The following is a 26,669-nucleotide window of genomic DNA, read 5'->3' as shown; positions in this document are numbered from 1 at the left end:
GACTCATCTGCTTTTATCCACCCACCCCAAACCCATCAGAGGCTGAGCCCGGAGTCCTTAACCCCTCTACAGGCCTAGCACAGTCCAGAGCTGAGGCCCCCAGTAAGCCAGGGAGCCTGTGGAGGAAGAAGGCTGGGGGCTACCCCTTCCCCTGTCCCCTCACCCCACACCAGCCTCCCGGGTAGTCAGGATCAGAAAAGAGGCAGGAGGGGGTCTATAAACAGTCACATTTTTGGCATAGTCCTGGGGACAAGCTCTCAGTAGTCTCACTGGCCCCCCAGCCTGGTGACCCCTGAGTAGGGCTAGAGAAATCAGAGGGTCTTTGGAGTTTCAGGAGTGGGGATGGAGATAACAGAGGTGGCCTGATGGTCCTGACACAACCCTGTAAGTAGCAGGGCAGGGCCCCCCACTCAGTACTTGGAGAGGTTGCAGGGGAAGCTCTGCTCAGCATGGGGTGCTTCTGTCCCAGGAGCAGGAGAAGACAGGCTTCAGGGCTGGAGGAGGCCAGGAACTATCCTTGGAGAACCTGCAGGTGCTTAGCATGACAGTGACGTCCAGATGATCAAGGGACTTCACCGGTGCCCCCTGGCTAGCTTTCTCCTGAGATGGCTACTCACTTCCTCCTAGGCAGGCTGAACCTCTCAAGGGCCGTCATAGCCACAGGACACCTGGGATCTGTCCACATGAGCAGCTTCTCTTTGCCCCACGGCATGCGTCCTGTTCTCTCCAGTGCCTTGGACTGTTGGGCCACCAGGCCAAGCTCTTTGGACCACGATCTCTGAGCCAGGCTCCAGCTGGTCTGGCACCCTCTGCTCCTACACTGCTGGACAGGCCCTCTCCTTCAGTCGGCCAGAGGTGCCTTCATTCATGCAGTGATTAAAGGACGGTGTTCCTGCTGCTATCTGGAGACTTGGAAGTAAAAAAGAGCTCTTCTTGCCCCAAGATCACACCCTGACAGACCACACCGTCCCAACACACCAGCATGAAGTCTGCAGAAGGCACACGGCCAGGGACACAGGAGGGCACACGTGCACTGCAACACCTCACACAGGTCCAACAGGACAGCTAGGCAGATAAGGCCACCTCTTGGGACACACCCACATCACCCTACCCGGTTAGATACGTGTGCATAACCAGGCGCACACTGGGCTGCCTGCCTGCTGGATGGCCAGGCCTGGTAGCCGAGGCTCGGCTATGAGTACGGGTCTTCGTGGCTGCACACGACGCCCGCGTCCTCTTCGTGCCCGCAGTTGTGCGTGCCCACCCCGGCGTGGGCGCACTCGAGGAGGTGGTGCTCGCTGCCCGCGCAGCGCACGTCGTCCAGCAGGATGGGTAGCGTGCGGCCCTCGCCGAACTCCGCACGCTTTGCTGCGCGCACGGCATGTGCGAAGCCCAGCTGGCGACACACAACCGCGGCGGCCTTGGTATCCCAGGCATCGTCGCACACGGTGCCCCAGCGTCCGCCCACGAACACCTCCACGCGTCCTCGGCCGGAGCTCAGTCCTGCGGGTCGCACCAGGCGCACCGCGCCGTTGGAGGGTGTAGGGTCCGCGGTGCTCGGCCGCCCCCGTCGCCGTCCTCCGCCCCTTCGGCCCCCTGGCCGCCGGGTGGGCCTGGCCGGCCGCGGGGTGGGAGTGCGTGGAGCGGCCGTGGGACGGGTCCTGCGGGGCTCCTTGGTGGGCCGTGGGGTGCTCTCTGGCGTTCGGATGAACTCTGAACAGAAGAAGGGCACGCGGTCAGAGGGTCCCCTAGCCCCGCTCATCTCCCACCTGGTTGCCTCCAGGTGGGAAGGTGAACCTCAGGGAAAGATGTCCTCCGTCTTTCCCCCACTCAGACCCTGAAGATAGGGTGCTTCTGAGGGCACTAGGGGTGCTTTCTGAGTCACCCAGGCCCCATAGAGTGCTCGATGCTTCTCCAGCCATTCAGCACCAATCCCGGGAGCTCGCTGTTTTATGACCGTCTGCCGCTGGGTTCCCACATCCCGAGCCCTGCCCTCCTGGGGGGTACCCATGCTGTAACCTCTGGGCCTCGATGCAAGCAGTGCTGGGCTAGGATTCTAGGAGCAAGGGACCCTTGTTGCTTCCAGTCCTGGTTTAGGGTGGGGAAGCTGAAGCCGCAGAGGGGCATGGACTAAAGCAGTAGGTGGCCAGCAGGACAGGAACTGGGCCCACAAGGATCACAGCTGGGGATGGAGGGGTCAGAGCAGGAACAGCCACCCCGTCACAGGGCCTGGACACCATAGGTCTTTGGGGGACTGAGGTTGGTGATTCTCTTTGTCCTGAAGGACATGGGACACACGTTGGGCCCAGGATGGCCATGGGAATAAACTTCACTCTACATCAGACACTGTACTCTGTCTAGCCCTACCCCCTGCAGGGCCAGTGCCAGGCAGTGGGCACTGTCCCCTGTGACAGCAGTCAGAGGAGGGCTGAAACCCCGACTAACACAGTTACTACGGGGAGAATCCTGGGGCCACCAGGGCACATCCCGTTGATCCCTCCCCACCTTGGCCAGTTGCACTGTGAAATCCATGGGGTCGGGGAGTGCTGAGAAAGTGCTTCTTGGAACAAGGACAAGTGCAGGCCAGGTCCAAGCACCATGACATGAGCAAGGTGCCGCCCCCCCCAGCACCAGCTCTGCTCCACGCACTCCTCTACTCCATCCAGACTCTCCTCAGGCCCAGCTTCTCTGCCCCCTGCCCCTCAGCTCTCCTTCCTTTTCTCTCCAGTTCAGGAACCGCTACCCCCACCCAGTCCCACACTGCCCTGGGCAGGTCCCCACAGGATCTGGAACACACATCTGTACTAAACGGCTTCTCTGTCCTAGCCAGGACAGGGCCTGGTCTGACTTCCTCCTGGTCTCAGCACCCAGCACAGAGTGGGCGACTGACGCAAGTGACAGAAACGTGACTGAACGTGTGGAGGAAGGCCTGCCACGCTCAAAGCCACCTGCTGCTGGGACCCCTGAGCTCTGCCCTCCTGCAGCAGCCTCTGCCCAGGCGCCCTGCCCTGCCTTCCTGCTCCCCACCTGGCCCCCTGCACTGGCACCCTGCTGGCAGCCCCTGCTAGTCCCTTGGGCTGCACAGTGGCTCTTGCAATTCTGAATTAGTTGCCAGCGGTTTCAAAGTGTAATCTGAGAAGGCAAGGCCACACCTACCTCTCTCTGTATCCCTCCACTGCCATGGGCAAAGCACATATCATGTGTGTGTGGCTGGATGGAAAGCGGAAGATCTGGTAATGGGGGGTCTTTGTTTCTACCCAGCTGGGGCCCAGTGGTAGCCCCTCCAGCAAAATAGCCTTTCTCACAGCCCCAGGCCCCTCAAGCCACGGAGGATTGCTCATCCCACTGTCCCTCCTCACCAAGCAGGCAAAGGGAACCATCTTGGAAAGCCTAGCCGAGCACCCCACCCCCAGCCTTCCCTGCTCACACACAGGTGTCCTCTCTGTGTCCTCCTAGAGGACTCTGAGCATACTTGCCTGGCACAGCTGTTCCTCCCCTCGCTGTGCCCTTCCTGAGGCTGCAGCCCTTCGGACCACCTGCCCATAGCCTAGGGCCTGGTCTTAGGAGTTGTGGCCAGTCCAACAGACCCACTCTAAAGTTCCTTCCACTTTATCTGTGGAAGTATGCCAGGCAAGCTGCTAGGCAGAGGGACCAAGGAGGGGCCTCTAGGTCCCACTAAGGGCCCCCAGCATCTGACTTGAGGGTCTGCAGGGTGCAGGCTGCAGGAGCTTCCCTCCCCCAAAGAGAACCATCCATGGGCACTTACTTTCTTTGGGCACAAAGGGGATGAGGCGGCTCCTCACCTTCACCTGGGTGGGATAGATCTGACACTTGCCGGGTGGCGCTCGTCTGCCAATAACACACAGGAGGTCATGAGGTCCCACCCTGGTAACTTGCCTTAAGCGTGTCCACCTGACACCAGCCCTTCTCATGGGTGGTGGCAGGGAGTGCAGGGACCATGCAGGTGTGGACAGGAATAGCAGTAAATGGTGGCCAGTTACTGAGTACCTACTGTGTGCCCTGCAGGACCCTGGCACTCTCTGTGCCCCCAGGATTCTAAGGGCCCAGCCTCAGGACACAGGCACCAAGGTAGCCCACTGGCGCCTGCTCAGTCTCTACCTGCAGAGCACTAGGTAGTGCCAGAGGCTCCCTCTCTCTGAGCCACTTCGGAGTCAGAGGTGGGCCCCACGCCTCATCCTCCACTGGTGGAATGCCAGTCTCTCTTCTCCCCACCCCGCCACTCTGGCACCTGTTATGGTGCCCCATTATTGCCTTCTACCCTGGCCCTCCAACCCCCAGACTTTGAGGATGGTCTCTGCGGCCTCTGGTGTCTGGATTTCTGGTGATGCCCAGCCTGGCCAAGGAACCTGGGAAAGGTCAAGGCTAAGGGGTAAAGCAGGGAGGAGGAGGGAAGCAAGCCTGAGTGGGAGCCCAGGGCCTGGGGCTGGAGAGAACGGCAAGAGAGCCATGTGCCAGGGTTGCCAGGGTATGAATGGGTCTCCTTTTACATCCTTCAGGGGCACAAGGAAGGAACGGAATTCCATTTTAATTAGTTTTTGGCTGTTGATCTGTGATTCTTTGAATGGTACCGGCCCTGTATTCTTTGAAGGGTACCGACCCCATTCCCAGAGTGCCCCACGTGGGCCCAGGACTTCAATAGGGTCTCGTCAGCACGGGGTGGGAAGCAGCCACGTGAGGGGCCTCCAGACAGGCTTGGCAGAAGAAGGGACACAGGCTTCTCCCCCAGAGCTGAGGAAATGCAACTGGCACACACGCTCTCTTCGCCTCTCTTCTGGAAGCTGGAGGAGCCACAGGGCTTCCCTCCAGGTCATGTCCACACACTTCAGTCAGGCCCAGCTGGGCTTTTGTTCTTTGAGGAAATTATATTTTAAAATCTGTTACGCAAAAGGATGGGAGTAAGCCCAAAAATGCCACCGTTGTTATGTCTGGGCATGGTGAGGTGACGCAACCCCACCCCCTCCACTACTGGTTCTTCATTTTCCAAATGTTCAGTGTCGGACCCCTCTGGAGTCCGAGTGGCTGCAATGAAATACATTTAGCCAGCCCGCCACGGACGGAAGTGCACACCTGTAATCTTAGAAACTAGGGAGGCTGGGGCAGGAGGATTCTGAGTTCAAGCCTGTCCTGGGTAACTTAGCAAAAATTAAAAAAAGCCTGGGAATATAGCCAAGTGGTAGAGACCCTGGGGTTCAATCCCCAGAACCAAACAACAACAGCCACAAAACATATATTCCAAGAGAGAAAAATGGAAGGGCAAGGGGTCAGGGAGGAAGGGAGGAGTCTACCATCTGGGCTCCTCCTAACCCTGAAGCCGGAGCTGGGGAAGCTGCTGGGTCTAGGCAGGTTCCCTCTCCTTCCACAGGGACAGTGAGCCAACAGAGAGAGGGTGTTGCAAAAACCGGCGGAGATGATGCCTTTAAGGCAACATGTGGCAGGAATTAGACACCCAATATATGTGATATTTCCTCAGAGAAGCATTCTTCTTAAAAAAAAATGGAAATAACCTCAATTCCAAGGAATTGGTAAGACAGTTATGGCTCAGTGACTCAGCAGAAAATGACCAGCCATTAAAAACCATCCTTTTGAGGTTGATGTTGCAACGTGGAAACGCTTACACAGAGTAGGGAACAAACGAGCGAAGAAGAATGTAAAGTTTGCATGTGATCCAAGTGCGGGGACATAAATCCTGGCACCACAAGATGGATGTGACCTCAGGGAGATGAGAACACAGGGATCAGAGGAGGATTGCTATGTTTTCCTTGATTTAAAAAAAAAAAAAAGTTATGTCATTAAATAATATATTTGTGAGATGATGTCACAGACCAGAGACCAGAAGCTAAGGAGACAAGATGACTAGATGTAATTTGGGATCTTGGACTAGAAAAGGGACACAAGAGAACAACTGGAAAAATCCCTTAAAAAGCCGACAGAGTTTAACTAGTGGTGACGTGCCAAGGTCAGTTCACTAACGGTTACAGGTTCACGTTCAAAGACCACCTAAGAGGTAGTGGGGTGCACTGCACCCAAGGTATGCAGGAAACTCTGCCACCTCCTTGTAGCTCTAAAAGGACTCCAAATTTTAAAAAGTATTGTTTAGGTGCACCGGGTGTTTCGGGACTTTCCCATACCAGTAGGTCTCAGAGTTTGGGGTAATTAAACACATCAGGGTTCCCCCAGGGCCTGCCAAACACCCGCAGATTCTTGGAGTGCATCCTTGGGCTTGGTGGGGAAGGGGGTGAGCATGCGTGGTGTCACCCCAGGTATTGGATACAAGTACAGACAGCAGGGAGCAGGGGAGAAGCAGCATGGGTGAGGCACTGGCTTCAGTTCTCAGCACCGCATATAAAAAAGAAAACAAAGGTCGACAACTAAAAATAAAACTTAAAAAAAAATGCCACAGTCTTTGCTCTGTGCCATTCCTGGGGCCTGAGCTGATTTGTTGGGGTGAAAGGACACATCTATTCCAGGAGATGTGGACTGGATCCAGGAGATGTGGACCAGACAGACAGGTGGGGCACAGTCCTACAGCTGGGAGCTCCAAGTCTGGGTGATAAGAACTCAGAAAGATTAGACAGGCCTGGAGGGGCAAGTAGGTTGGGGAGGACGCCTGGAGGCAGTGAGATCCAAGGCCCTGTGGTCAGCACAATGAAGCTTAGAGGTTAGGGCAGGACTCTCAAGCCAGTCACCTGGACCCACCTGCAGTTCTTGCCCCTCTGGGACTCTGGCACATGACTTTATATCTTTATACTTATTTCTGCCCCATAAAATGGGCAGCTGAAGCCAGGTGTGGTGGCCCACGCCTGTAATCCCAGCAACTTGGGAGGCTGAGGCAGGAGGATTGCAAGTTAGCAGGCCATCAATTTAGTGAGACCCTGTCTCAAAATTAAAATAGAAATTTAAAAAAGCTCAATGGTAGAACATCCCTGGTTTCAATCCCCAGTATCACAGCGGGCAGGGGGAAGCAGTGGAGAATCATACCTAGAACTGAAGCCCATAGAGAGAGAGTTGGAATGGGATGGTCAGGGAGGGTGCTTGGAGAGCCCCAGCAAGTTCTAGCCAGTAGCTCCAGGAGAAAGGCCAGGGTCAGATGGGGACAGGAGGTCAGGGGAGGCATCTCAGAGGCAAGCAGGAGTTTGGAGAATGTGGGAGATGGAGCAACCTAGGGAACAAGGAATGAGGGACATGCTAGACAGAAGGAAAGACACAGGAGAGGTCAGGCAAGGTCGCTACACTCACAGGCCCCAAACCTCATCTCCCACTCCCCACGACCTGAAGAGAGCCGCACTCTGGCGGGCAGACCTTTGAATCCCGGATCTGCACCTCCCGGTGGTGGGAACTTGATTCATCAGGTCTCTCTGGGAATCAGTCTTTTCATCTGAAAGATGGGGATATGAATTCTCCCCACGTTGGGAGCTGGGGAAAGTCAGAGGAGTGAGACGGTAGGTGCTCGGTCTGCACCTTGCAGGGACTCACCGGGAAGGGTCGATGACCTTGTAGATGACCCCACGTGCAGCCGTGGCACTTGGCACGCCCGTGGACATGAAGTACAGCTCCCCTTTGGAAAGAAGAAGATGGCAGGTGAGTGGACAGCTAGAGTAATGTGGGCCAGCCCCACCCACCTCCACAGCCCTCAGGTTGGAGACTGACCCCAGCCTCAGCAGACCTTGAGGGGAGCACTCCAGGGCAGCCTCTTTCTTGGTCCAGCCCCCAGAACTGGAAACTGAGGCTGGGAGGTGTCCAGATGTGGCCTTGGGCCTCTGCAGCACTGTCCCTGAGCGATCAGTCACCCTGCCTGTCCCCACTCCCCGCTCAGATCTCTGCTCCTGCTCCTTCCTGGTGGCTTGTCCCCCCACCCCCAGTCCTGGCCGGATTGAAGCCTAGCACCACACATCTCTGGGCATAGATAAGACCCTGGAACAGCTCCCTACACGATGGCCTCCCAGGTGACCTGCGGGCACATGTGGCTCCCCAAGCCTCAGTTTCCCCATCTTTAAAATGGACAAGTTCACAGGGCTGCTATGGTGAGCAGAGAGCAATAACTCAGTAGCTGTTACTGTTGTCACCTGGAGAGATCTGGGAGCAGGCACCTCCCCGGCAGGGCAGAAAGCACTGGGTCAGAAATCTAGTGTGAGCCCCTGGGGCCACCCGGAAGCCCTCTGTCTAGGAACTCTGTGATGGCCCACCCCTATCTTCCCCTCCAGCTCTCAGGTACAGTGAAAATGTACAGATCTGAATTCTGAGCACCACGCAGCTCACTCTCAGGTGACATTAGTCCTCCTGTTCCCTGACCATCCTACCCTAATCCCTGCAGCCAGGCCCTCTGGGGCCCAGGAAATGGGCTTCATTATTGCCATCTTGCAAATGAGGAAACAGGCTCAGCAAGGTCGAAGTCACACATGTAGTGAACGGTTAAGCCAGACCCAGAGTGCAGCAAAGTCTGCTGTCCCAACTCCACACCAATGTAGGATCCACGGTGACTAGGAAACCTGACGCAAGCCCCCTATGGCCCAATGTGATAATTCAGTCGCACTAAGACCTCTGTCCTTGTAAGAGCATAGCAGAGAGCTCCTCCAGGCCTGGGAGTGGGGTGCATCCCCAAGGAGAGGCTGAGACAGAGAAAATCATGTCACAGGAGACAGGGGCAGTCAGGGAGGGTGCATGGGGGCAGGGTCAGCAAGCAAGGGCAGGCAACCCTGGGGATTCTGCAAAGGGGGAGACCCTTGAGGGGTAATTTGTGTAAGGGGTGGACCCAGCTGTGACAGGAGCAATGGCCCACCAGGGAAGTGGGGATAAGGGGCATAGGTCTACATGGGGAGGATGCCACCTGCAGGAATACGGTTTCCCTGGCAAGATGTCCCTTCAGGAGTCCATAAGGGAAGCCACAGGTTTGTAGTGTCATCTCAGGCCATCCACCTCCCTCTGGCCTCTCTCTGGACCGAGACTCTGGGGGCAGCCCCTGTCCCTCTATCTGTGCAGCCCTCACATTGACACTCCAGCTCCTTGTAGGTCAAGGCTCCCTGCACATCCCTAGCCTGAATGCCCTTCCCCTGTGTCTTCGTCTGGCTGACCAACCTGAGGCCCTGCTCTGCCCACAGTGCCCGCCCTCGTTACTGGGTGTGAAGAGTCAGTCTCATTCCCCGTTAGTAAAGTGACAGGGTTAGACCAGGCAGACTCCAGGGCTGTGAGCAGGTTCTTGGACCACGTGCACACACAGGGACCCTTCTCATGCTGCCAGGCCCTCTGAGAGCCACACTGCCCTCTTGATCTCTGTGGTGTGGACTGTCCCTGGCAGATACTGGGCCAGCAGGCATCCTCCTTTGTAATTTTAAAGTGTCAGGAGAACCAGAAAGGGAGGAGAAGAGCCAGGAGCTCTGCTAATGTCACACTCTAGTAGTGGGAGAGACTGGCTGACACTGGACCTGGAGCTGGCCCTGGGCTCCTGGCTCGCGGGTGCCTCCTCCTGGTTTTCTATCTCAGCGCCACTCAGAGGGCTGAGGAAGGGTCCCAGGGGACTACACCTTCCTCCAGGCCCTGCATCTTTGGGGGAGAGGGAGGTGGGGAAGGAGGCTCCCCTGCTTCTGAAATACGTTAACCCCCTACTGACCAAAAGAAAGGGCTTTCAGGGGCCCAGGTGCCTCTCAGGGGCTGGAGCTGCCCTTTTGGAAATTCAGATGTGATGGGGGAGGTTGGTTCAACAAAGGTTTCCCAGACTCCCTGGGGGCTCTGGCACTGGGCCTTGCAGGGACACACCTCCAAAGCACCCCCCACCAACTGCGTTGCCTAGAAACCCCTACAAAGCATCCACCAGGGCCTGCTGAGGGCCTCTGGCCTTTTGTTGTGGCATAGTCAAGGGGTCCAAGGACAAAGGCAGGAGACTGGAGCAGGATCCAGTCTCCAAGGCCCTTCTTCTTCCCCTCCCCCTCTGTCCCTGCATTGAAAACACAAGTTCCTCAATGTGGGACCAGCTAACAGGCAGGAGGGCTGCCGTTTGTCCACCCACTGTGAAATTCCAGTGTGGCTTCACTGAATGGTCCAAGTGCATTTGCCATGAAGAACCAAGGGCCCTGCAGTTCTCTGGGGAGACACTCTCCCTCTGCCCTCCAGATCCTGCCTGCAGACCCAACCCCTGTTAGCACTGGCCTCCCCGCAGCCCTGCACTGGATGGGAACCGGGAAGAGGGACCATTTCTCCCTTTTTCCAGATGAGAAAGTGAATATGCCCTAGGAACTGAACGCCTCCCTCCCCAGCACGCAGGTCATTTCAGGCCGAGACCCGACCACTCACAATATAGCCAGGAGCCCTGGGAGGGGGAAACCAGTTCCAGGCCCAGTGAGTCTGGACCAGGGGGAGGTCCACGAAGGCTCACCCGCCTCATCCTCTGCAAAGGAGATGATGTGTGGGTAGTAGTTGTTGATGAGGCCTGGGAATGCGCAGGTCTGGCCACGGCCCATGCAAATCTCACTGTACCGCCACTGGCCTGTCCCTGGGTTTTCTCGGAGGGACATCAGACGCCTAGAGAGGAAGATGAGGTCTGAGGTCATGGCTGGTATGGTGTACGGGGAACACACCATCTATTCATCAACTCCTCCACCCATTCAATCATCTATCCATCCACCCATCTGTCCTCCTGTCTGCTCATCCATGCAACCAGGACCATTGTAATTGGCAGGATCCAGTGCAAAATGCATGCCGGGTCTCTTGTTCAAAAATTATTAAAAATTTCAGGAGAGTGATGAGAGAGCAGTAAGCGAAGTGTGGGCCCTTCTGTGCAGGGCCCTGCAGCCGCACAGGTTGTGTGTCTGTGAAGTGGGCTAGGTGTGATCTTCACTGAGCATCTGCCAGAGGAACCCCGGATGAACAAGACCAGCTTGGTTCCTGCCCGTCAGTTCAGTGCAGTCCCTGGCCAGGTGAAGGCACAGTGTCTCTGAGAGCTGACGTCCACCACAGCTGCCCCAAGGTGTATGCATCTTTTGGCACTGCCTGTACTTCAGACATCAGGCGGTTGGCCATCTTGGGAACATGCTCATCTTGTGCCGACTCCCTCTTCTGCTTCTCCAGCACCTACACATACTTCCAGCCCCTGCTCCGACATTGCCTCCTCTGTGAAGCCCTCCCTGACTGCACTGCTCTGGACTCCCAGCACTGGGCACAGGCTCTCTGAGGTTGCAATGTCTCAGACCAAGTGTGGGTGTGTCCCTGGCTTGGATGCAAGATGCTCTTCATCTCAGTTACCCTGACCCTGGCGTAATGCCTGACCCAGCAAAGGGGCTTGGGAATGTGGGCAAAATTAATTGAATGTCCGAGACCAGGAGACTTGGGAGAGAAAGAACTGGTGGCAAAAATAAAAGCTCCATCTAGGAAGCTTTTTCTAGGTGGAAAGCTGGGTGGCCAAGGAAGGGAGTCCCCAAGAACTGGGAGAATGATACAGTATCCAGGGGCACAGGGCTGGGTACTTTCTCAGCTCCCGACTGAGCCTAAGTCAACAGCCTTCCAGAGGCAAGAAGTCCCCTGCCAGCCTTGGGCTCTGAATCTCCTCCCCGGGCACCTACTCGGCTGTTCTCCCCAGAATGGGAATTAGGGGCATCGTGTGTCTGTGATTTTGAACTAACTTCCCAGTGCTGTGTATGTCCTAGTAGATTCTGTCCTGGGGACCCCCTGAGATGGTGGGCACTACTATCAACTGCTTTTTGTAAGTGAGAAAACTGAAGCACAAAGAGGTAAAGTAAATGGCTCAAGGTTGACTCCAGTGAGCAGAAGGATCCGGACCAGGCATCTCAGATGCAATTTTAAGCCTCAGCTTAAAATGTATGTCATCCTGGTCCTCTTAAAATGTATGTCATCCTGGTCCTCTTAAAATGTATGTCATCCTGGTCCTCTCTGACTCTCAGTTTTCTCCTCTGTACAATGGGACAACAAGGTGGTCGTAAGTATCCAAGCTCCACAGAGGACAGAGTCTGGTTCACAGCAGGCCTAGGAGGTGTACTCTCTCCTCTTCTAAAATGCACCTGGATATGACTCATGCCCTGTCCCCCCCCACCCACCCACACACCTGTTAAGTCTCAGTGATGGGAATAGAGGAGGGAGGCTCCACGGGCCACAATGGTCAGGCTTGGATAGCAGCCTTAGCTCCCCCCTCCTCAGCAGGGTCACTTTGGATGGGCCACTGCCCTCTGTGGCTTCAGTTTCCCAACCTGTGCAAGGGGCTTGGGACCAATGCTCTCTGCAGGCCTGGCTGGGGTGGGCTGGGTAAGGCTCTAGGCGCTCCCATTCTGTGCAGTGATGGGTCCTGTCTTCCCCAGGAGGAAGGTGGCCCTGGGGATAGAGGGCTTGCTGGTGTTCTGTCCCTGACTATCAGAAGGACTTGTAGCTCAAAGCACAGGAGTTTCAGGAGAGAGGGAAAGACCAGGTCCCCGCCCTTAAGCCCATGGTCTGCCAAGCCATGACCTGGGCCTTCTGGCTGGCTCCAGTCCCTGTTAGGAGAGCAGGAGCAGATTTCCTAAGGGGTGACTCTCAACTTCCCCCTGAGGAAGAGACCCGTTAGCCCACACCCAGAGGAGGCTCCTGTCAGTGTGCGTGTGCACCTGTGTACACACTCACACACACCACACACACACTTCATCACAGTCCAGGGGGCAGAGGCCCTAACCACAGGTACTCAGGGCTGTGGGCCACCTACCCGCTCATGAAATCCCCGAAAATGTAGAGGCCATTCAGGTTGGGGTACTCGCAGCCCCGGTACACATAGCCCCCTGTGACCGACTTGCCCATCTTGTGCGGGTAGGCAAAGATCGGCAGCACATCATCTGCAGAAGGGGAAAGAGCCCGGGGTGAACATGTGGCAGCCTGTTCAACTGCCAGGTCTGTCCCCAGCCGGAGGCCTGTGAAAAGGGGACTGGGGATAAAGGTCAGCAAGAGATAGGGGTCACGAGGTCAGCCAGAAGGCCCCTGATGGCAGGTGGGAAGGAGGGAGGTGCTCATGGGGACTGCCTGGGGGCGGGGAGATTTGCAGGGGCCCAGGGCCAGGGGGAAAGCAAGAGCAAAGGAGCGCCCGAGGGAGGGCACGAGAGGTTCCAGTGGGGACAGGAGGTCTCCTTGCACAATTCGCAGAGGATGGGGTGCGGGGACCGGTCCAAAATGAAGAGGTGCCTGGGAAGGGTCCTGGGTGCAGCCCTGCGGGAGCCCCAGTCTTGGGCAGCCGAGGGGAGGGTTGGGCGGATCGGGTTCGGGGTCCCGGGTGCGGGCTCACCCAGGGAGGCGTTGGCGCACAGCTTGCGCTCTTAGCACTCGAAGCCCTCACGGGCGCGCCAGCCATAGTTGCGGCCGCGCTCCACCAGGTCCACCTCCTCGAACTTGTTCTGGCCCACGTCACCGCAGAACAGGCGCCTGCGGCCCGCTCCCGTCGCCGGGTCGCCGCGGTCGAAGGAGCAGCGCCACATGTTGCGCACACCCAGGGCGTAGACCTCTGGCCGCGCGGCCGGGTCGCCCACAAACGGGTTGTCGGGCGGGATGCGGTAGAGCGGGCCGCGCTCGTTGTGGTTCACGTCGATGCGCAGCACCTTGCCCAGCAGCGCCGACCTACGGACAGGCGGGAGGCGGGGGTGTCAGCGCGCACCATCCCCAGGACAGGGAGCGAAGGGGCCGGGTGCAGGGTGAGCCCCAGCTATGCGGCAGAGACCTCGGTGCGGTGCTCCTCAGCTACTGGCAGCTGGACAACCTGGTGCACCCTTTCAGCTGGTGTCAAGCCCTGTCCAGAGCATTGGACCTAAAGTCATCTATTGTCCCACTTCATGGCCATAAGGAAACTTTTAGGTTGAGTACTCTTATGATCTAGTTCTACAGACAGCAGCTAAGCTCAAAAAAAGTCAGATAAAGTGCCCCCTGCCACCCGGATAATCAATGGTAGGGCAGAGATCCAGCCCAGATGGCTGGCCCAGAACCCCAAGCCCTTTTCCAGACCCTCTATGGAAGCCCACCTCCGTAGTGACAGAGGGTTCTGCTCTGCCCTTCTGTTTACAGGGTTGTGCTAGCCAGTGAGGATTACACTAGAAAGTGACTCATATTTAGTTTTTTTCCAGGACCCAGCCCAGTGATCCCACCTAGTAGGTGACATCAAGTGTTGAGTCAGTGATCAAAGTCATATGTGTCAAGCAGAAAGCGTACGGAGGGCTGGGAGAAGGTGGGAGCTGCTGGGAGCAGCTCTAACCTCTGTGCAGCTCTGCTGGGGGCGGGGGGGGGGGAGTAGCTTTGGTTCCACTGATCACATGACAAAAATCACATGGAAAAATCTGTGCTGTGCTTGGAGATGGTGTGGAGGGGAGCAGGCCTCTCACCTGGTTTCTGATCTCCCCTCTCAGTGTTGGTGGACTCCCTCCCTCCAGGCTGCCTTTCAAGGCAGGGCTGGTGTCCTTTGCCCAGTTGACAGAACTGTGTGTACCGTCATTCCCACAAGAATTAGCACCCAAGTGTTCCTCCATCAGTAGAGACACCTCACAGGTGTCTTGCTAATGGTAACAAAACACGCCCCCAGCGATGCCAAGGTCCCCACCACAGGCCTCCCAGCTTCCCCAGCAGCTCCTTCCACGGGCCCTGGGCTGCTCACACCCTGAGCCACAACAGGCATGATATCATGCCTCAGGATGCGAGTGGGCAAAAACCACATAGCAGCAAAACAATGTTTTTATGTCCCATCCAATTATCCACAAATCCTTAATTTCTATTTTCTCAACTTCATCTCTGAACACATTGCAAACTGAGAAAGCTCGGATGATTCTTACACTGTCACATGTGAAAGCCTAAGTCACAAATTGTGAGCACTTTAATTACAGTAATCAATATCACCCTTTCTATTTTGACTTCCTGGGCTAAGGGAGGTTTTGTCATTTTGGCTAAGGAAATGGAAGAGGCAGGCCGGAGATTCCTCAATATCCTCGTTTACATGCACAAGGATGTACACTCGCATGTGTGCATGCATAAAGAGGCACAAGGGTAGGCCATTTGCTCAAGCCAGCAGGTGGGTAAATGAGGCCGAGATTATACTTCCGAATTTGGGTCTTTGTGAGTGACCCTGGGGCAGAAAACCCACCTGTCCATAAAGACCCTGCTCTGGCCTGCTTCCCCTCCCTGATCCATCTGGGGAGCACCCCACACCTCCCTCCAGCAGGGCTCTGTTCAGGAGTGGGCTGACCTTCCCAGAGGGTCACTGATGTCACTTACCAGGCACCTGTGAGAAACAGGCTCTGGGCAATTGTAAGCTGAGGAGCCTCCCATGGAGATGATTATCATTCCCCTGTAATTGATGGGAACCAGTGACTGCCTGGGATCCCCAGCTAGCTGCAGGCTGAGCTGGTTCCCAGACCCTTCCCTACTAAGAGAAGCTGCTTGGCTAAGAAAGTCACTTCTGGCTCCAAAAGAGTGCCAGAAGCCCCGGAGTGCCCCCCAAGGTACCAGACAACTAGAAGCCGAACATACTTGTTTTGGGCATTTCCAAACTTTCCGAAGGGGTCTCCAGCCATCCCACCATCTCCGGTAAAGATGTACAGGTACCCATCGTCCCCAAAGAGCAGCTGACCCCTATTGTGGTTGGCAGCTGGTTCTTCAATCTCCAGGATTATTCTAAAGGAAGATAAATCCCCAACAATGAAAACTCAGCCTTCAACACATAAACAAACAAACAAACAGAAAACAAGATCACAACAATGAACCCTCCTCTCTGTTGGATGTCATTTCACAATGGAGAATAGAATGTTGTTGTTGTTGTTTTCTGATACTGGGGATTAAACTCAGGGGTGCTCTGCCACTAAGCCACATTCCAGTCCTTTTATTTTATTTTATTTTATTTTTATTTTTATTTTGAGACAGAGTCTTGCCGGCTGTTCCTGAATTTTTGATCTTTCTACCTCAGTCTCCTAAATCACTGTGATTACAGGTGAGTGCCACATGCCCAGCTGGAAAAGACTTTTTATATCCTTTGTAACAAGTGATTTTCACAAGGACCTGGTAAGTAGGTTGAGCTGGGATAATTTACTCCACATGTCAAGGAGGACCTGGAGGCTCGGAGAGGTTGAGCAACTGGCCCAAAGTCTCACAGCCCATAGGTAGCAGAGCTGGGACTAGAACTCAAATTTGAGTTCTGGCTCAGTGTTTTGTTTTTTTTTTCCTACTGCTCTCTATGCTAGCATCTGCCCTACTATAATTATGTGAAACTGTCCACCTGACCACTGGTTCAACTAGTTTCTGCATTGCCCTAGCTTCCCACAGCAGCTAGTCAGGCCACGCACACTCTACACATATCCCATTTGTTAGCTACCAGAACTTCTAAGACCTTGGCAGGATGCTTGGGCTCCACACCCTGCCTTGGGGACCTCCTGATTGCCAATGCAGGGAACTTCCCACTATGGCCCAGCCAGCCAGCTTCAGGTCAGGGTCTGCCACTGGGGAGCAGAAGGCAGGAGGGAGAAGCCAGGTCTCTGACCTCTGGCTCCACCTCCAAAAACAGCAGGTGCAGAGCCAGCGACAGTGGTGGCTAACACAGACCGAGGGCAGACACACCTGCACAAACACCTTCTTCCCTTTGTTCCTCCCTTCCCAGAGCTGCAGTAGCTTGTTATAGCCACTAATCTCAGGAAACTGATCCTTCCTCTGGTCCTCTTCCAGCCCTCTCAACGCCTGGGTAGCCAATTCTCTGCCAGGTGTGGTGGTGCACACCTGTAATCCCAGATACTCAGGAGGCTGAGGCAGGAGGATCACGAGTTCAAGGCCAGCCCGGCAACTTAGGGAGACCCTGTCTCAAAATAAAAAGGACTGAGGTGAAACTGACTGGTAGAGCTCTCGTCTAACAGGTATGAGGCCCCGAGTTCAATCCCCAGGACTGAAAAAATTATCCTCCAGTTGAGCCGTAATCCCAGTGGCTTGGGAGGCTGAGTCAGGAGGATCACGAGTTCAAAGCCAGCCTCAGCAATGGCAAGGTGCTGAGCAACTCAGTAAGACCCTGTCTCTAAATAAAGTACAAAAAAAGGGCTGGGGATATGACTTAGCGGTTGAGTGCCCCTGAGTTCAATCCCTGGTATCCAAATAATTATCATTGTCATCATCATCATTATCCTCCTCCTCCTCCAATTGAAATAAACTTAAGATATTCTAACTCTCCAGGATTGGCTACACACTCGCTAAACTCTCATTAATGACAGATAAGAAAAACCAGGATACAGAAAGGTGAAGTCACTTGGACCCTGGATTTGAGTCCTTCAGAGCCAGGGCTGGAAGCCTTTGCACTGTGATACCAATGCACAGCAGGAGATGAGCAATACAGGACCCCAGCACCAGGGCCTCCTGCGGAGCACAGCTCAGACTGCGGGATCCCAGCCCCAGATAAAGAGACTGACAGCTGCGGGCACAGAGGCACACACCTGTAATCCTAGTGATTTTGGAGGCTGAGGCAGGAGGATTGTAAATTCAAAGCCAGCCTCAGCAATGATGATGTGCTAAGCAACTAAAATAAAATACAAAATAGGGCTGGGGATGTGGCTCAGTGGTCGAGGGCCCCTGAGTTCAATCTCCAGTATCCCCTAAAATAAATAAATGAAGAGACTGCCAGTCAGCTTGGGCAAAGACGACTGCTTTTCCCTGGCCTGCCTTTGGCCAGCCGGCCATGCCTATGTCCCCCTCTAAATGAATTCAGGCTTGGACAAATGATGTCTCCAGAAGACCCTTAATGAACCCTCACTCTTAAGTATGTTCCTCTGTATATTCTGTGCTCAATTTAAGTTTTATCAGGAACCATTTTTTTAAGTCACTGTTGAAGGTACTTTCATTCTGCCCTTCCATCTTCCCTTTATCAGGTTCATATGATAAATAATCTTTCATGGAGAAGTAGTTGCATAGGTTCATATAAGATTATGAGCATCATGTTTTCTCTTTTTGCTCCAGCTGCCAGGAAGCTCATAGTTAAAATTAATGCTGGAGCCAGGCATGACGGTTACATTCATAATCTCAGCTGCTCTAGAGACTGAGGCAGGAGGATCATAAGTTTGAGGCCAGCCTCAGTAACTTAGTGAGGCCCTAAGCAATGTAGCAAGACCCTATCTCAAAATAAAAAATAAAAAAAATTAAAGAAAAGGGAGGAGGGCTGGGGATGTGGTTCAGTGGTTAAGTGCCCCTAGGTTCAATCTCTAGTACCAAAAACAAACACAAAAACAAAATCAGTGCTGTATGGCAAGAGCCCCATTAGCTCACCAAGACAGCTGTCTGGTGGTCACTCGTCCTTTCTCTATGTTCAGTGTCAAGATGTTACAGTTTGATCAAATATACAAGGTGATGTTACTTGCCTGTTTGCCCTCTGACCCAGGGCTGACCCTCCCCTTCCCTGTGGCTGCAAACTACACTTCCCACATTCCTTTGCTGGCTGAAATGGTTCAGCCAATGGGCAGTATTTCCCGAGACTGGAGTGGGGAGGACACCCCTCTCTGTTTCAGGTGGGGTCCTGGCAGTAGCTGCACCTCCTTTATGGGTCTAGTTGATCTGCCCAGGCCCAACATGGTGCCATCTGTCACTGGGTGGCCCCAGCTCCAGTGCTCCTGGGCTCCCGGAAGCCCCCCTTCCCACTTTGACCAGCTCTAGGGGTGGAGGCAGCTCCTCCACTTGCAGCTCAGAGTGGCCTCCCTTCCTGCGGTTGCCCTTTCACTGTCCTAACCCCTGTGCAACTATTTTCCAATATCAAATTCTACCTGTTGTGTTTCTGATACGGGAGCTATTTCCCCATCGTACCCAGGCTGGCAAGTGAGCACCCTGGGCAGGCCAGCTCAACCCAATTTGACGACAGCTGGAGCATATATAATGCACAGGGAGCCGTCTGTGTAGGCCTTGAGGACCTGGGGGTGGGAATGGGTGGGAGCTGGAGGAAGGAAGTTTCCTGGAGCAGAGGGTGCCCTGGGGGGACACGGAGGCCAGAGCAGGGTTAATGCTGAAATACTTCCTAGAAGTGTGACCTGAAAGGTTCTTTGAGCCTCCACTTCCTCATCTGAAAAATGGGACCAACAACAGAACCACATGAAAGCAACCATCTCGAGTTGGAGAGTTGGGGGAGAGATGATCTGCCTTGGAGGCCAGATGGAGGGGTCAGGAAATGGTTCCATTGAACGTCTGGTTTCCAGAAGCAGCCCTCCCCAGGCCCCAGGGCATGTACCTCAGTGCCCCACCAGGGGATTTGAACGTGCTGGGGTTTAAATGTGCAGGTCTTTAGTAACCGCCTGGTGAGGCGCTCACACCAGGGCACGTGCGCATGCCCCCACATGGCAGCCCGGCTCCCACCCTTGGTGGCCCCGGGGAAACACCTCTCGGAGCCGTGGTCCACGGCGTTCTCATCATCCTCGGAGACCCTGAACTCGCTGATGCGGATCCACTCGTGGAAGTCGACCCCCACGGAGTAGTAGACGTAGAGCTTGCGGTTGCGCCGGGAGTCAGGGTGGAAGGCGATGCCCAGGAAGCCCCGCTTGTCGCCCTCCCAGGGCGAGGTGAGCACGGCGCGGCTGATGTTCAGGAAGGGCTTCTCCAGGCGCGAGCGGTCGGCCAGGTAGGCCCACACCAGCCCCACCTGCTCGGCCACGAAGAAGCGGTGGGTGCCGTCCTGGGCATGGACCATGGCCACCGGGTTGCGCAGCCCGTTGGCCACCTCCTCCAGGCACAGCTGCAGGCAGCCCTTGGCATCTGCCGCCACTCGGCCCAGGTTCAAGTTGAGGTTCTCGTTGACCAGTAGGGGTGGGAAGCAGTAGTCCGTGTCATCCAGGGACAGGTAGCGGCAGAACTTGGCTCGGTTCCCTTCCAGGGCCCAGAGCTCGCGGTCGGGCGAGAGGTGGTGGAAGAGGCCCCGGCACGTCTGCCACATGTCCAGGCAGTAGTCCTCGCAGAGCCCCGGCACTGTCCGCAGGGGCGTGGAGGGGTCCTCAGCATCATAGAGGTGGGCTGCTTAGGGCGAGCATTCCTGCAGAGACAGGCAGGGCTCAGGGGTGCTGTGTGGGGACACCAGTCAGCTGTGTGCCCCTGGGCAGAGCCTCAGTCTGCAGACCCACAAAGGGTGGACAAGGCCCTCTATTACCACCTGTAGCCTCAACTCCAGCAGCAACCTGGCCTCATTTCCCTTCCCCTGTGCTCTTGTCCCTGTGCCTTGGTGTGCCTGCTAGAACAAATCCTGAAACTGTCCCTTCTGCTACTACCTGCTGCCACACAGAGGCTGCTGGGGGCACCGCTGGGTTGTAGCACTTCCAAGCCAACTCTTCACATCCTGCACCCACCCCTAGATCTAGACGATAACCCCCTCCCTTTGTGACCCTGCTCAAGGGCCACCTCCTCAGATCTCTGATCACCCAGTCCACCCCCACCCCATTACTCCCTGGCCTTTGACCCTGCTTTAAATCAAACAAAAATCAGAGATGCAGGTTTGAGGCCAACCTGAGCAACTCAGACCCTGTCTCAAGATCAAAACCAAAAAGGGCTGGTGATATAGCTCAGTGGTAGAGCCCCCCGGGTTCCATCCCCAGCATCTCAAACAAAAGGAACATGACCTGAGATTATAATAAAAATCAATTGGTTCCTTGTTTATTGCCTGTCTTCTTCTTCAGAACACAGGTTATGGATGGTTACTATTGTACCCCAGAACTTGATAGCGTCCAGCACATAGTGGGCCCTAGGAAATACCTTACCCACCAGCCCTCTGTTGACCTTGATTCACCAGAGACAGGCCACGTGCTCCTACATATCTGTCCACTGAATCTTCCTGAGATCGCAAGAGGGAGTTGCTACTGGGGAAACTGAGGCTGAAGGCCACATGTCATTCAGCACCACACTTGGGCTAGCAACACAGACCATATTAAATGTGATCTCAGGTGGGCTCTGCTCTCTCCAGCATGGTGGTGACTGGCATGGGCAATAAGCAAGTGTGTTGATGAGGCCAGTGCCCACCCCCCCACACCTGGTCCCTCCCTCCTGCCCAGGCACCTCATTCTCAGCTCCTTGATGAGGCCCTGGAGCTGTCCCCACTGCAGCAGTGGCAGAGCAGCTTTCTATGTGATGAATGAATCCCAAACCCTTGGGCCCCTCGGCAGGCCTTTGGCCTCACAGGTCCTCTTCCCAGCTCTGCCCAGAGCAGAATCCAGAGCCTCATGCCCCGCCCCCAGTGCTTCCCCACCAGCGAGACGCGTCAGACCTCATCAGGGCCCACGTGGGCACCACTTGAAATGCAGGGCAGTGAATGCGACGGGACAAGCCTCTGGCCACCTCCCTGCCTGAACAGTCCCAAAGTGCAGAGTTCGGCTGCTCCGAGGTGGCTCCCAATCACATTTGGCAGCATCCTTGCCTGTCTCTGACACTGCTACGCCATCTCCTGCTTCCTGGGTCCCCTAACCCTACTAAGACAAAGGGTGCAGAACTGTGGCTTGGCTCTGCTCTCTGGGAACCCTGGCCAGGGCAGCAAACCTGAGCAGCCTCTTCCCTGAGCCACACCTCCAGCGCCCACCCTGCCCCCAACCCAAGAGCCACACGGGGCTAGCCTGGCTCTCCCTGATCTGGCTCTGCCACGGCTCCTGCTCCTGCCCACCTTCCTCTTCCCCACAGCCCTGCCACGCGGCAGTCTGCTCTGCACCTCAGGACAGTTGCCCCTGGCCGCGCACCCTTCCCTCCCCGCCTCTCTGGCAGGTCACACTCTCCACATCCTTAAATAATACAGATGAACTAGCAGGACAATACCAACAGCTGCGGGGGCTGGGGCCGACGGTGGGCCAGCCCTGTGCAGGGTACTCTTTGTGAATCTACTTCCCCCCAAAGCAGCAGCAGGGTGTCCTTGTTCTGCGTGTCCTTAGATAGATGAGGAAGCCAGGACTCCACAGGAAGTCACCAGCCCAGGGTCACGTGCCTCAGAGTGTGCTGCACAGACTGGGTTTGAGCAAGTGTGCTGGACTCCACCAACTGGCTCTACCTACCCACCCTCAAGCCCCAGTGCAGAGCCCCGCCACACACACCATGGCCCCTTCCCCGCCTCTGCGTGCAACGGTGCCCTCAGCAGCCCAGGCTCCGTGGGCACCACCCTCTGTCCAACCCTGGACCTGACCTGCGTGTTGTAATTATTTATTTCTGAGCCTGACACCTCTCCCCGCGTGAGCTCACCAGTCCAAGGCCCGGCCTGACTCAGCTCTGGGCCCCCAGAGGACTCAGGGGATGCGCCTCCTGCGGTGGAGGAGGCCCTAACAGCCACAGACGTCCTCCCCACCCACAGGGGGGACCAGGCTGGCTTCCAACAGGAGGCCTCTGGGGGCAGCGGGTGACTGGCTGACCTCGCAGCTATGTTTTCAAGCTCCAGTCCAGGAGCCACTCACTCCCATCACATGACCATGGCTTCGGTCAGCTATGGCCTGTCCTTCTGGCCCCTCTACTGCTGTAGGGCTGAGTCCTACCCGACAGGACAGGCAGCGCCCTGCTGTGCACTTGGAGCCTCTGGTCAGCTGCTGTCCCAGGCCCAAGCAGGGATACCACAGCTCACATGTTAACTCTGCCAACAAGAAGCCAGGTGGCCAGGCCTTAGGTCTGTGCACTGCAGTGTCTCTCATGGTCCCTGGTGTCTCCTGTGGGTCAGCCAGCAGCTGCAGGTGGTCCCGGAGGCTCTGTGTATGTGCACACCTCATTCAGTCTTTGCAGGTCAGTGTCACTGTGACTCCTATTTTGCAGATGAGGAACCGAGGCTAAAAGTGGACATGTTCCAAGAAGTGGCCAAACCTGGGCTCACACCAGAACTCACACCACCCACCCGGTGCTCTGTCCAGATGAGCCAGGAACGTTCCACTCCACAAGTGTCTCCTGGACACACACTGTGCCAGGCACTGTCCTCGGCTCCAGAGACACAGTGGAGGGCAGAACAAACTTCTGGAAGCCAATCTGAGGACATGCCACTCACCAAGGCCCAGGCAGAGGGACCAAGAGGGCCTGGAGACCTTGGCAGTCACCAGCAAACCCTGGGTCCATGGCTGTTCACTCGCAGCCTGGGTACTTTTACTTACACACAGGGCAAACATGGTGCTCAGAGCAGAGCAGTCAAGAACTAGGAAATAACAAGAAGCGCCGGCAACCACTGCTGGCAGAGAGATGATGAGGCACCAGGCCTCACAGTCAGTGGCAGAGAGGGTGGAAAGCCATGCCAGCAACCCACCACTCAGTTGCCTGGGCCAGAAAGTGCAGGGCAGACAGCCTGCCACTTCCCCATCCCAAGATTGCCCCCGTGTAGCCACTGACACTCATGACTCATGGTCCTGAGTCCCGAAGGCATCCTATGCCTTCCCACTCTTGAGAAGACAGAGTCTTCGCACACAATGTCCTCTCCGTAGGACGCTCCTCCTCACTCAATTCCACATCTGCCAAACTCCTGTTCATGACGCAAGAACAGACTCAAAGTCCTCTCTTACTTCGGCTCTTTCCCAGGGCTGCTGCCGGCCCTAGGCCACTCCCACAACATCTGTTCAGGGCTCCCACACAGCCCCCACTACCTTGTAACCCTGCAGCTTGCAGGAGATACTCTACACTTCTGCCCTCACCTCTTCACCGCCAGCGGTGGCCTGGATGCTCTGCTTGGCTAGGACTTAATCATCTCTTTGCAAACCTGTCCATCCCACAGATGGTGGCACCCTCTAGGGGGGGCATCCCAGGACGCAGCAGATAGTCAGGCTCAGGGACAGAGGTAGCATTGGGAGAAGGGCTTTGGAGCCAGAGCGCACACTCTCTGTGCACTCAAGTGACCGTGGGCATACTCCTGGGGCCATGTCCTCATCCATGAAAAGGGTAAGGAATTCCAACCTCACGGTTGTCACGAGGAATAAATCAAGATGATACAAGTATGTGTTGGGTAATTTTCCAGTTAGATGAGCTGGTAAGAAGTAACTGAATAATCCCTCCTCCAGGAGGCCTTCCTTCCCAGCCCCTGACACCTTTGTGCTATGCCCTCACGGGTTTTGGTAATCTTGGTGAATCTCTTGCACATTCTGGTAAGTAGCTGCTGTCTGTCCTGAACTGAACAAGGGGACTTTGAGGCTGTGCCTGCGACTTGCCAACTGCCTCCAGGCCCAGCACCAGCACAGGACCAAGTCCTTACAGGCCCTGGAACAATCTTCTGAAGGCATGAGCCTGCAGAGAACCTTTGCAGATTTGCATCAGAAATAGGAGAGGATGACCTCAGGCACTTGGAGAGGGCACCTCAATTGCAGGGGAAGTTAGCCCGTGGAAGGCTCATGCCAGCCATGCAGGGGATGCACACGCCATAGCTGGTCTTTCTCCTCCAGAGCACACAGCATCCATGGGAGGTAAGAGCCTCCCTGCCTCCCCAGGACAGATGTGAGGCCTGAATGCAGACTGAAACCTGTGGATAAGGTGCCTGGGCCACCTCTCCTGGTGGGAATCCGGAGGTGCTGAATCTGGACACAGTCTTGGCTGGCAGAGAGCAGTTCTCCTGCCAGCCATCTCCACAAAACCCCATCAGGGAAACCATGCCCCAGTCACAGCCGCCCTCTGTAAGCTCACTCCAGACATGAGGTCACTCCCAGAGACGCCTCGGCTGGAGGTGCTAGCAGACACTCCACCATGGGTTGCTCAAGGCCAGGCAATCCCAGGAGGTTCCCAAGGAAAAGGAGGGGCCTCCTGCCAACAGACACTCCAGGACCGACTTTCCCTTCTTCTTCCTTGGACCTATCTGCCTTGACTGGTCCAGTACATAATAAGCGTTCAATAAACAGGTGTGGAATGAATGTGTGAACTCTGCTGTATGGCCTGGGTGTGGGGAGACCAAGGACCTGATCCCAAGGAGTCCCCAGGCTGGGAAGAGAAATACTTGGCCAGACTCTTCAGCTCTTAAGATGCCCAGCATGGGGGTTCAGCAGAGTCGGGGGCTAGTGGTGGGCCAGGAAGCACTAGAGAAATTTAACTGCATCTATTGTTTGAGCCACTTAATTTGCATGGCGACCCTGGGGGACAGTTGAGAAATCTGTCCCCATGTTATTTATTATTGTTGTTGTTAACAGTAGTAATAGTATTAGTAGAGATTGCACCCTGGAGCATATAACCACTGAGCCACATCTCCAGACCTTTTTAAATATATTATTTAGAGACAGGGTTTTGCTGAGTTGCTTAGATGCTTAGAGCCTCCCTTAGTTGCTGAGGCTGGCCTCAAACTTGTAATCCTCCTGCCTCAGCCTCTATAGTGGCTGTGATTACAGGTTTGTGCCACCGCGCCTGGGCCTTTTTTAAATATATTTTGAGACAGGATCTTTCCAAGTTGCTCAGGCTGGCTTTACTGGAACTTGCCATTCTCTGCCTCAGCCTCCTGAGTCTCTGGGATTACAGGCATGTACCAACATGCCCAGCTTCTGTCCCCATTTTAAAGATAATGTAACTGAAGTGTGCAGTGGTGATCTTCCCAAGGTCACAAAGTCAGAAGGTGGCACAGCCAGGATCAAACCCCATGACATCAGGTTCCATTAAGCCCTTCTGCCCCTTCCCCCTCGCCTGCCCCCTGCTGGCCGAAGGCTGGAGTACTGCGCTGCGCCCGTGGGATCGCTCCACCCCTGAGCGCCTTCACTGTCCAGTTGATGGCCAGGGCCAGCCTTAGGGCTCCTGGTGACACCCTATTTCTGCATTCAGCCAGACAACTTTTACCCACGGGGGCAATCTCACAGAAGGAAAACAGCTATGACAGTGTGGTGTGGGCAGAAGTCAGCGGGGAGGCGTCCCTCAGGTGAGGGCGCCCTTCCAGCGGGAGCACCCAGGTGGGGCTGGAATACACCCAGGGTCCAGGACTCACACAGGCCAGGTCAGGGAGGAGGCAGGGGCTCTTAGACTGCTCCCGCAGGGCAGGGAGGGGCCCTCATAGGGAACAGTGTCCCCTAGACCTTTCAACCACGTCTGGCACCTTGACCCCGCCCTCTTCGGAGCCCCTGATCCCCTCGCGCAGCAGCACAGGGAGCGCGGCAAACGCCTCCGCATCCCGGTACCGACCAGGGCGGGATTCCTGGGGGGGGGGGTACTGCGGGACAGAAAAGGCCCTAGTCTCGGAGAGAGTAATGACATCACCTGTCCCGACTGCGCTGGCAGAGGCAACTGAGGCCCGGGGAAGGCTCACGTTACGAAGCTTATGAAAGGCAAAGCCGAGAGCTGTCCGGGGATGCCTGGCTCCCCGACCGGTGGCAGATGACTCCCTCTAGGATCCTCGAGTTCCAAAGCCAGGGACCCACTTCTGATCCTCACCCCAGTAATCTCCGCTCAGCGACCCCGCGATCAAGGCCCCCCGCGCACGCGCCCCGGTACCGCGTGCCCGCCCAGCCGCCCGCGCAGCGGCCGCAGCGCCCACTCACCTGGCACAGCAGGTCCAGCGCGTAGCCGGCGCACGCGGCCCACACCGGGGCGTCCACGCGGGCCGCCAGGGCGCCGAAGCGGTGGGCCAGCGCTGCATCCTGCTCTGGAGCGCAGCAGCCGAAGGCCAAGTACTGCGCGCAGAAGCGCAGCGGCTGCGGCGGCCGGAAGGGCGGCCTGAAGTCCAAGCACTGCGGGTGCTCGGCGGCCGGGAGCGCCCGCAACACTAGCAGCACCCGCAGCGCCAGCGGCGCCCCGGCACGCCGGCCCGCCAT

The 26,669-nt window shown here is 56.0% G+C and overlaps 1 pseudogene; it reads right to left on the bottom strand.

Moving 5' to 3' along the window:
• Positions 1-1,192: 1,192 nt before the first annotated feature.
• On the bottom strand, positions 1,193-26,669 carry LOC143389138 (HHIP-like protein 1; annotated as a pseudogene).

Source organism: Callospermophilus lateralis, unplaced genomic scaffold (genome assembly GCF_048772815.1).
Source record: "Callospermophilus lateralis isolate mCalLat2 unplaced genomic scaffold, mCalLat2.hap1 Scaffold_44, whole genome shotgun sequence".
NCBI classification, from domain to species: domain Eukaryota; kingdom Metazoa; phylum Chordata; class Mammalia; order Rodentia; family Sciuridae; genus Callospermophilus; species Callospermophilus lateralis.
The sequence above is the reverse complement of the archived record's forward strand: the minus strand, read 5'-3'. Positions and strand labels throughout refer to the sequence as shown.